A 9,081-nucleotide genomic window follows, 5' to 3' on the forward strand; every position below is an offset into this window, starting at 1 on the left:
CAAGGCTGTATGCCTGCTCCCCCCATACATCCCAAGGCTGTATGCCTGCTCCTGCTCTCCCCCAGCACCCATGGGGCAGAAGGCCGCCCCAGAGGTGCCAGCAGTGCCCCTTCTCCTGCACCAAACTGGGATGTGGAGCAGAGCTAAATGCAGACAGGCAGAGGATGGGTTCACCAGTGTGCTGGGTGCGCACGCTCCCCATTTTTCCCTCCATCGACTTATTTGCTCAACTTAAAGGCAGAAAGAAAAGAAAAAAGAAAAAGAAAAAATAGAAACCTATTCTTGCCGGTTTTCCTGCAGGGACTCTAATCCTGCTCCTGGTGGCAACAAACCACACAAAATGCTGATTCTCAGTGAAGAAAAAAGTCTCTCCTCACATCCAATACCTCTGCAGCTTTGAGGTGCTGCTGCAGCCGCCGGCTTCAACAGAGAGAAATGTAACCTGAAGCTACAGTTCAGAAATAAAACACCTTCAATAAACAGCATGAAAACCCTCCAAAAGCAGCAACCCATAGCGATGCTCTGCCCTGAGAGGCGTTGTGTGCCCGGAGCGAGGAGCTCACGGCTGGGAGGTGGGCATGCTGCATCCCAGCCCCACTGCACGCACCGTGCCGTGATCCAGGTGCAGCGGTTCCCCAGCCCGCTGCCCCACATCTCCCTTGCTGCCCACCAGCATAAAGGTCCTCCGTGGGGCTGGGAGAGCAAAGGAGAAACCACCACTCTGCCCTTATCAAACAGAGCCGACTTAAAAGCACAAGATCTGCTGCTAAAGCCTTTGATTCAGCAAGAAATGTAGCCTTAAGTGTGAATGAATAAATAGCAACTCGAGAGCCAGAGCTGCCATTTTCCCTTTTAGAGCCTAAGGGTGAGATTAGAGCGAGGTCCCAACCTCCCTGGGTCGGAGGCTGTGCCTCCTTCCCGGCCCAACCCGGCTCCCACCAGAGCCAATGACACAATCCATATGTTCTCCTGTGGCAAAAAGATTTGCTTCGAAGCACTTTGACGTTTCTATGGCCACCTGGTAAACCGGAGTGCAAGCGGTGCAAGAGCTCATTATAATGGAAGTGAATATTTATGGGCTCTGGGGCCAAGAGGGGCCGCTCCGATAGTCTAATCTGATTTACTGCTTAACATATGTCAGAATATCGCACCCCCCCACTCCTTTGGCGGAGGGAGTTACTCATCTTATCCATAATTTAACACTACAGAGTCCAATCGTGCACTTGAATTAAAGCTTATCTTCTAGGAACCCATCCAATCTCCACTCGAAGACAGCAAACGATGGCAAATTCATCATTTCCTTTGTTAAAGTGCTCCAGTGTTTAATTACTCTCATTGTTAGGAAGGTGCGTGGTATTTCCAAGCCGCGTTTCTCTGGCTCAGTTTTCCCACTGGGCGTTGGGTCCCCGTTAACCCAAAGCTCCCTCCATTCTACCTACATTCTCCAAAGAACATCAGAGGCTCCGCACATTCACTTTGCTGGAGTGACAGAGATGCTGCTCCATCAGCTCTGTTTTTCCAGGATCAGCGTGTTTTTATGCAACCTGTGTCTTTTTACACAACCTGTGTCTTTTTACACAAAACCCGTGTGTTTACTCGTCCCTGGGAAGCGGCCATATTTTTTAAACGAACACCGGCTAAACGAACTTTTATTTCTCTTTGAAATCAATTAAGCGCTAAGTTCTCACTGCAGAGGTTCCAGCAGGAGACCACTGACCACGATGTGCTATTTATTCTGCAACATAGAGTGAAGGGAGGGGTGTCTCCAAGAGCTGAGGTTGGACCGGACCAAAGCAGCTCACCCAGGTCGGAGAACCACCACTCCATAAAACAGAGGGGCATAAAAGAACACAGGGCGTATACGCATCCCCGTTTCATTTTTATGATCAGTATTAATAATAATGACCATCCAGTGCTTTTCAATCGCCCTTATTACTCCAACACCTGCTCTTCTAACCATTGCGACGACTGTTATCTGAGAGAGGCAGTTAAAATGGTTAATGGCGCAAATAAATGAGTCTTTCAAATGCCTCTCCCCTTCGTCACCGATTCCTGAGCAACTCCCAGGCAATGCAGCTTTGCTTTTTACATTCCCTGCACAGTGGACCAAGAGGGACATCCTCACTATTGCCATCACCAGGGCAGGGACTGCACTCCCCCATTCCCATTCTGGAGATGCAGGTCCCCGTGATGACCCCATGCTGCTGCACAACGCTCTGTCTTTGATTTCCACTTTGTTAGTTTCCCCCCCTCACTTTGAATTCCTTTTTTTTTTTTTTTTTTTTATAAATTTTTCAGAATTTATGTGTTGAGAATGCAGTTATTTGCCCACATCTTGGCACCGGGGGTAACATCTCCTTATTTTCACTTTAAACATAGTAAATTCCTCCTGGAATTATATAGGAGAACATATGAGGCAGTTAATTGNTTTTTTTTTTTTTTTTAAGGAAAATATGCCATCTGTGTTTATACATTTTTAAATATTGTTTATTCTTGCTTCTGAAGTCACCGTGGCGTATAAAGGATCCTGGTCCCAATTTCCCCTATTATGCAACAGCTTTCCTGTTTCTAAACACCAGCATCTTTCTGGGGTTCAGGTTTAGCAGCGATTTGTTGTGCATCTCAGCAAACCAGGGATAAAACCACATTGAAGTGCCCCATCCTCCCTCCATGGTGCGGCCAATCCCCCAGCCCTATGTGGAGACATAGGGGAGCCCCATGTCTAGCAGCAATCTGAAAACACCCAATATCCAACACAATATCAGCTTCAAACGAGGCAACAACAGCTCTCCCTGGAGCACCTCGATAATGCTTGGGGCTCTCACAGTCATCATTCTCCTACTGGATGTGGATCTCCCCACGCACACGATAGAAGAAGGGAATTTCATGACCCCCCCTGCCCGCACCTGCACAAGAGCCGCCTTCCTTTGGCGAATGGCACCACTGGCTTTGACGGCGTTATTTACGCGAAGGGTTATTTATGTGCAGAGCGCTTGGGAAGCTCAATCAATAGAGCACTTATGATTGCGGAGGTTTTTTTTGAATAATAAAATAACGTTTCGCGCTCGCGCTCTCGTTATTTATTTAATCAAAACGCTTTATGAAAAATTACCGACTGATTGAAACAGCCTTGCTTGTAAATGACCAACAAATGAGATACAACCAAATCTTGTACGAGCTGCCATTAAGGGATCTCTCTACCAGAGGGCTATCGGCATTGCGTGTCCGTCCAAGAACCGACGTTAGCATTAAATTATCCTGGCACAAATGAAGGTATGAAAGGAGCCGAAATGAAGGTGTGCGCTGCTCCTGCCCTTCCCAGCTCTTTGGTGCCGTGTGGAAGTTGAATCACGCAGCGCTCCTTGCAGAAGCCCGACACTTTGGTGCAGAGCTCTTTTGTAGAGATGATAGGAAGCGCCATCAAACATTCCTTTTCATCTTCCTCTCTCATTTCTTTAAAAGGCAAATGGGACGCAAATGACATAATATATAATGCATCCCTTTGGTTCCTGCCAATGTACTTTCGGTGTAAGAAATGATAAGGATTTCTGTTTGTTTACTTCCAAGTGAACTCAGAAGAGTCCGGCCATGTCTTTGCTTGGGGACACAAAATGCAAAATGAGGACCCTGTCCAGCGGAGCAGGAGCTGGATCATGGGCATTAAATCACACCCAAATCACCCACTGCTTCACTCAGAACAAACCCATATCTGCCCTTCGCTGACTGCAGCGGAGGTTTCTTCTGAGGCTCACAGCCCACAGAAGGCCCCGTGCTACCACATTGGCATTCCAGCCCAAGTGCAGAGCCCCTGGATACGGCAGTTCGAAAATCAGCGTCGTTTTGGACGCGGTATTTAAAAAAAAAATAAAATAAATTACTTGAAGGCAAATATAGAGTGCGTCTGGGTTTTTCAATTTAATTTAATAAATTATCTCAGCTCCAGCAATTATTTATTTGAAATAGGAATTTGGTGAGTGGCCTCAAGTCCTTTTAATACTGCATTAATAATGTAACCACGGATTACTGATACAATTCTAAAGGAAGTTTAAAAAAAAAAAATGTTTTTTTTCTGTCGAGGCTTTAAAGCTGTTCTTGCCCTGAACGTGCAATTGTTCCAGTGGAAGCACCCATCCTTCACACCACTGAAAGAGGCAGCAGAATTCTGATCCCGCTCTTTAAACAAGCAGACAGGTTGGGTATTAGGAAGAATTTCTTCTCCAAAAGAGCGGTCAGCTCTGGCACAGCTGCCCAGGAGGTGGTGTGTCACCATTCCTGGAGGTGCTCCAGAACCGTGGGGATGTGGCACTTGGGTACATGGTCAGTGGGGACATTGGGATGGGTTGGGCTTGGAGACCTTAAAGGTGTTTTCCAAGCTGAATGGCTCATGATTCAAATAGAAAACAGTGCCCCAGCAAGGAGCAGAGGGCGCTCAGGAGCTCCCGTTAACAACGCATCTTGGTCATCCCACGCAATTGGGTTGGCGTAGCCCAAACAATGTTGGCTCCAGAAAACACCTGGAGGGAGGAATGCCTCCTCGCTGCTCGTGTCAAAGAACACAGGCTAAAAAATGCTGTCCATCGGCATTGCTTTCATTGCATTTGGAGTGGAAAGCCTCTTTTCACCACCGTCCTCCAGCCCGACAATGGAAGAAATGAAGACTACAAAGGGCAGTTTTTTTCCCTTTAGCTTTCATTTTTGCCCCTTTATCCCTACTCTTCTCCTTTCTTCCTGCAGCAGCTCGCTGCTGTAAATGGAAGGAAGGTTGAGAGAAAGGAAGAAAGTCGGGAAAAAAAAAAAAATCTTTTCAGTGTTTGGGGAAGCGTTGGTCATAAGTACATCAATTTTTAAAGAATGGTTTTGACCTTTTTTTTTGCTGCTGGCTCTCAGAGCAGCAGCGCTCCGGGCAGGGATGCTAATGGCGCAGATGATGGAAAGATTTGAACCAGCAGAAGGCTGGTGCTGGCCACCAGCAGATAACGAGGGACAGCGGGAGGTCAGGGCAGCGCCGTGCAGGCATCCATCACCCAGGCATGGTGACAGGGCACTGATAAGCTCGTGTCCCCATCCTGCTGTGGAACAAAGCCTTGCTCTGCCTGCTGGTGATGCTCTGGGTCTTTCTGCTGTGTGGGCTTTCCATCAGAGGGCACAGGGAAATTCCCACGTGGGGGAGAAGAGAAGAGGGTGGGAAAACAGCTTCCAGCTGTCCCAGGGATGTGCCCTGCTGGGATGAAGCAGTGCTGCTCCCAGGTGTGTTGGGACAACCTCACTGCTTAGGTTCCGCTGCAAATATTTACTGTTTATATCGCAAAACGCATGCAAAGAATAAGAGTTTCGTTGTGCTTTTCAAAGCAAAGGAACGGCATGAATCGATATACACCAGGTGGCCAAAGCCCAAAGACTAAGAAGGAAACTGCAGGCATCGTCGTCAGACAGAAGCAGAAAAACGTTTGTGTTTTGACTCCACACTGCAGATAGCACTTGTGTGATTTCCCTCTGAATTCCCTGTTTCCCCTGCTCGACAGGCCCCCGGGCTCCCACTCCAGCTCATCTCCTCTTTTATTTGCTTCTGTGCTTGGAACAAATATTTTATGCGTGTTTATACAACATTTTTTTATGATCCAGTCTGCCATTGGATTTCCAGAGTAAATGAAATATGGCATAGCAGTCATGTACCAGGATGAAAACCATTTAATATGTTTGTAAATCCACCTCCTTGGACAGAAAGTCATATAAATATAGTTAACAGCACATTAAAACCTGTTTACTGCACAAGGCAAGTTTGTTTTCCAGTTCACTGTTCAGAAAAAGCATCCCTGCAGCTAAAGGCAGCACCATGCCATGACTTCTTCATTTGGGAGCTCTGCTCCAACACAAGGCAGTCAAGCTTCCCATGGCAGCAGGCGGTTATCTGCCCATCCATCCATCCCTCATCACTTCTCTCTGCCCTCCTGCATCCCTCTCAGCCCTCCATCTTTCCATGCCATGTTATTGGGGTGCAACCCAAGGACAGCTGCAAATCAGGGGAAATACCTCATGGTGCACCAAAGAAAATGGAACGGGAACCAGACCTGTCCGCATCTCACTTTTGCTTTGCTCAAGGCTGCCCCACTCCAATTTTCTGTCCCGTTCGAGAAATCCTTGTGACCTTTTTCCCCTTGTCTCCCACGCACAGCCCTGCGTGCTGCACGCCCACAACCTGCAGCATCCGAGCGGCACCGCCTCATTAAAACAGGCTCAGAAATGGTAAACCCTGAGCAAAATCCCTGCTGTGTCATTGGGGATGCAGCTGGATGGCTGCAGCCCAGCTCCGGGCACAGCTGCCCACCAGCTTTGGCCACCACTGTGCAGATAAACAGGGGCTGCAGGAAGGGCTTGAGATTGGCCGCAGAGAACCTGGAATATAAAACCTTCAGGTTCCCCCCCCCCCCCCCCGCTGCTGTTGATGATAGCCTTTTACTGGAATAACTCACTGATGCTGACAGATAAGCTTTTAGGCTAGCAAAATCTCAGTGACACTTTAAGTGCCCTAAATGACAAAACAAGGACGTGCAAAATTATCCTGCCCATCCTTGATAAAACACACTTGTCAGGCACTCATATGCTGTTCCAGATGCATGGTCCTGGCCAGGATGGACCCCCCCAGCCCTGTGTGACGGCCACATCTGGATCCTGCCCTTGTCCCCAAGCCCGAATGCCATGAGGAGGACCCCTAGTCCCAGAGATGGAGCAGGGGGTTGGCACAGAGAGAGCACAAACTCCTCACAGCCTGCGGTACCCCCAGGTCCCGATGGGAAAGCCTCCATTAACCAGTCATCAGATCAAATTAAACTGCCCCGACGCAGACTGCTGATGAGCGGTACCAGTTGTCACCAATTAAAATGGGAAAGATTCACCAGTGCCCTGATGTTTTGTCCTTACAAAGGAAGAGAAGGCAAGAACAGAAGAAAGCCAAGTACAAAATGGGGAAGCAGAGAGCCCCCACGTCTGCTGGGCAAGCAGAGCACTGCTCTCAGGTTGCCCACTGCCCAGGGACCAGTGCTGCCCTGGGAGGCCACTGCCCCGCAGCCCATCCACTAACACAGCCACGGCAAAGAAAAACACAGCCTGATGTCACCAAGGCTCTCCATGTGGACAGCAGGAGATGGAGGCTCTCTCTGGCATCAGGGACCCATTGCTTATGCCAGGCAGAGCTGCCTCTCCGCGCTGTTTCCTGAGTGATGGATGAGAACAAAATGGCTATAAATTGCCGGGTACCGAAGCGATGTTTTAACTGTTGTGCTGAAGGAGCCACGAGCAGTGGGCTCTGCGCTGCGTGCAGGGCACTGACTGTCAGTCAAGTGTCAAGTGGCATCGCGAGGGAGAGGTGATGGAGATCAGCACTGAGTGCCAGGGGAGACAGATGGGCGCCCGCCTGGGCACGATAAAAACACGGACAACTCCCAGTGCCCTGCTGCACTTCATCCCCAAACGCTTTGGTTGCTGATAGCTATGCAGAGATTGCAGCTGGATACCCTCAGCTGTTTCAGGAGATCACTGGGCTACAGCCATCCACCCCAGCACACGGTCAGCAGTGGGTGGAAGGGAATCAGTGGGTGTCGGCAGCAAGACAGAGCGTTGTTTCCCATGGAAATCCCTTTTTCCGGAGATCCACCCGTCCCCATTCCCTGCCGGCTCCGCCTCTCCCAGCCTTTCCCCATCGCTCCGGGCACGGAGCTCCGCTGCGTGCCCCTCGACAGAGCGATCCCGGCCCCGGGGCTCTGCGCTGACACCGAGCACGGCCCATGTCTTGCGGGAAATTAATTAAGCGATGCAAATGCGGAGCCGCCTCCCGCACGGGGCAGCTCTGCCTGTTGCGGTGGGGGGGGGTGGACCCGGGACCGGCGGGCAGCGTTGCAGGCTCCGCACCCAGCACCGACCTCGGGGCTTTTCAGAGGGGCAGAGACACGCCCGAGCTGAAGGCCCTTTTTTTTTTTTTTTTTTCCTTTTCCTCCCTCTCTGCTTCTCTACTTGAGAACAAAGCTGTTTAAAGATGTTTTGAATTCCTCCTCAAATACACTCGCAATGCCATGGAGACCGATGCTTTTGAATGCTGGTCCCCAAACCTTCCCCACGCTCCCAAGGATACAGCAAAAGGTATTCTGCTCGTTTTGCAGAGTGCTTATTTGGCATTTTATCACAGGAATCAATGTTTTACTTGCTTGATAAGCCCATGGAGGGGCGGGGAGGGGGCCTCCCTCAATCAAAAATTCGGGTATGAGAAAAAACATCCACATTTTTCACACAGAGGGTGGTGAGGCACTGGAACAGGTTGCCCAGGGAGGTTGTGGATGCCCCGTCCCTGGAGGCATTCAAGGCCAGGCTGGATGTGGCTCTGGGCAGCCTGGTCTAGTGGTTGGCGACCCTGCACTCAGCAGGGGGGTTGAGACTGGATGATCTTTGAGGTCCTTTTCAACCCAGGCCATTCTATGATTTGGAGATTTTTTCCCCCAGAGATATCAGAGAGCAGAGCCTGAGCTGAAGCCACAAACCCCAATCAGCCCAGGTGCCCTGAGTCGTGCTCCTGGAGCTCCCATTCCCCCACTGCAGCCTGAGCCACAGTCCCCATAGCGAGGCTGACCCCACAGCACAGCTCACTCCAAAACCCCACGGAATGCCTGTAATAGCACGCGCGTTCGGCTGAGGCACTGTTCAATATGTATACAGCCCATTCTTTCACTGTAAAGCCAGTGGTTGCAGTGAGCAGACTGACAGCTGCAGGAGAGAAAACAACAACAGAGATTGTCTACGTGCATTGGGCTGCAAGAAGGACATCCATTCCCAATCCGCTTTAATCTGATGTAACGCCTTCCTGCTCTGCAAACAACACCTCTCCTCTGCGAAACCGCGTTCTGAAATAAAGGCACAGAGGGAGAAGCAGCCCTGCAGCCTCCTCCTTCCCTGACCGCCACTCTCCTCCCGCACTGTGCTCTCCTGCACTGAACTCGAATCAACGCCAGAGTTTCTCCCCCACCCTGCTCTCCAGAGGATGAAATCACGCAACCCCCGTGCCCAGCAAAGCGCTCCCCCCGGAACAGACTTGAA

Source organism: Numida meleagris, chromosome 23 (genome assembly GCF_002078875.1).
Source record: "Numida meleagris isolate 19003 breed g44 Domestic line chromosome 23, NumMel1.0, whole genome shotgun sequence".
Taxonomy (NCBI): domain Eukaryota; kingdom Metazoa; phylum Chordata; class Aves; order Galliformes; family Numididae; genus Numida; species Numida meleagris.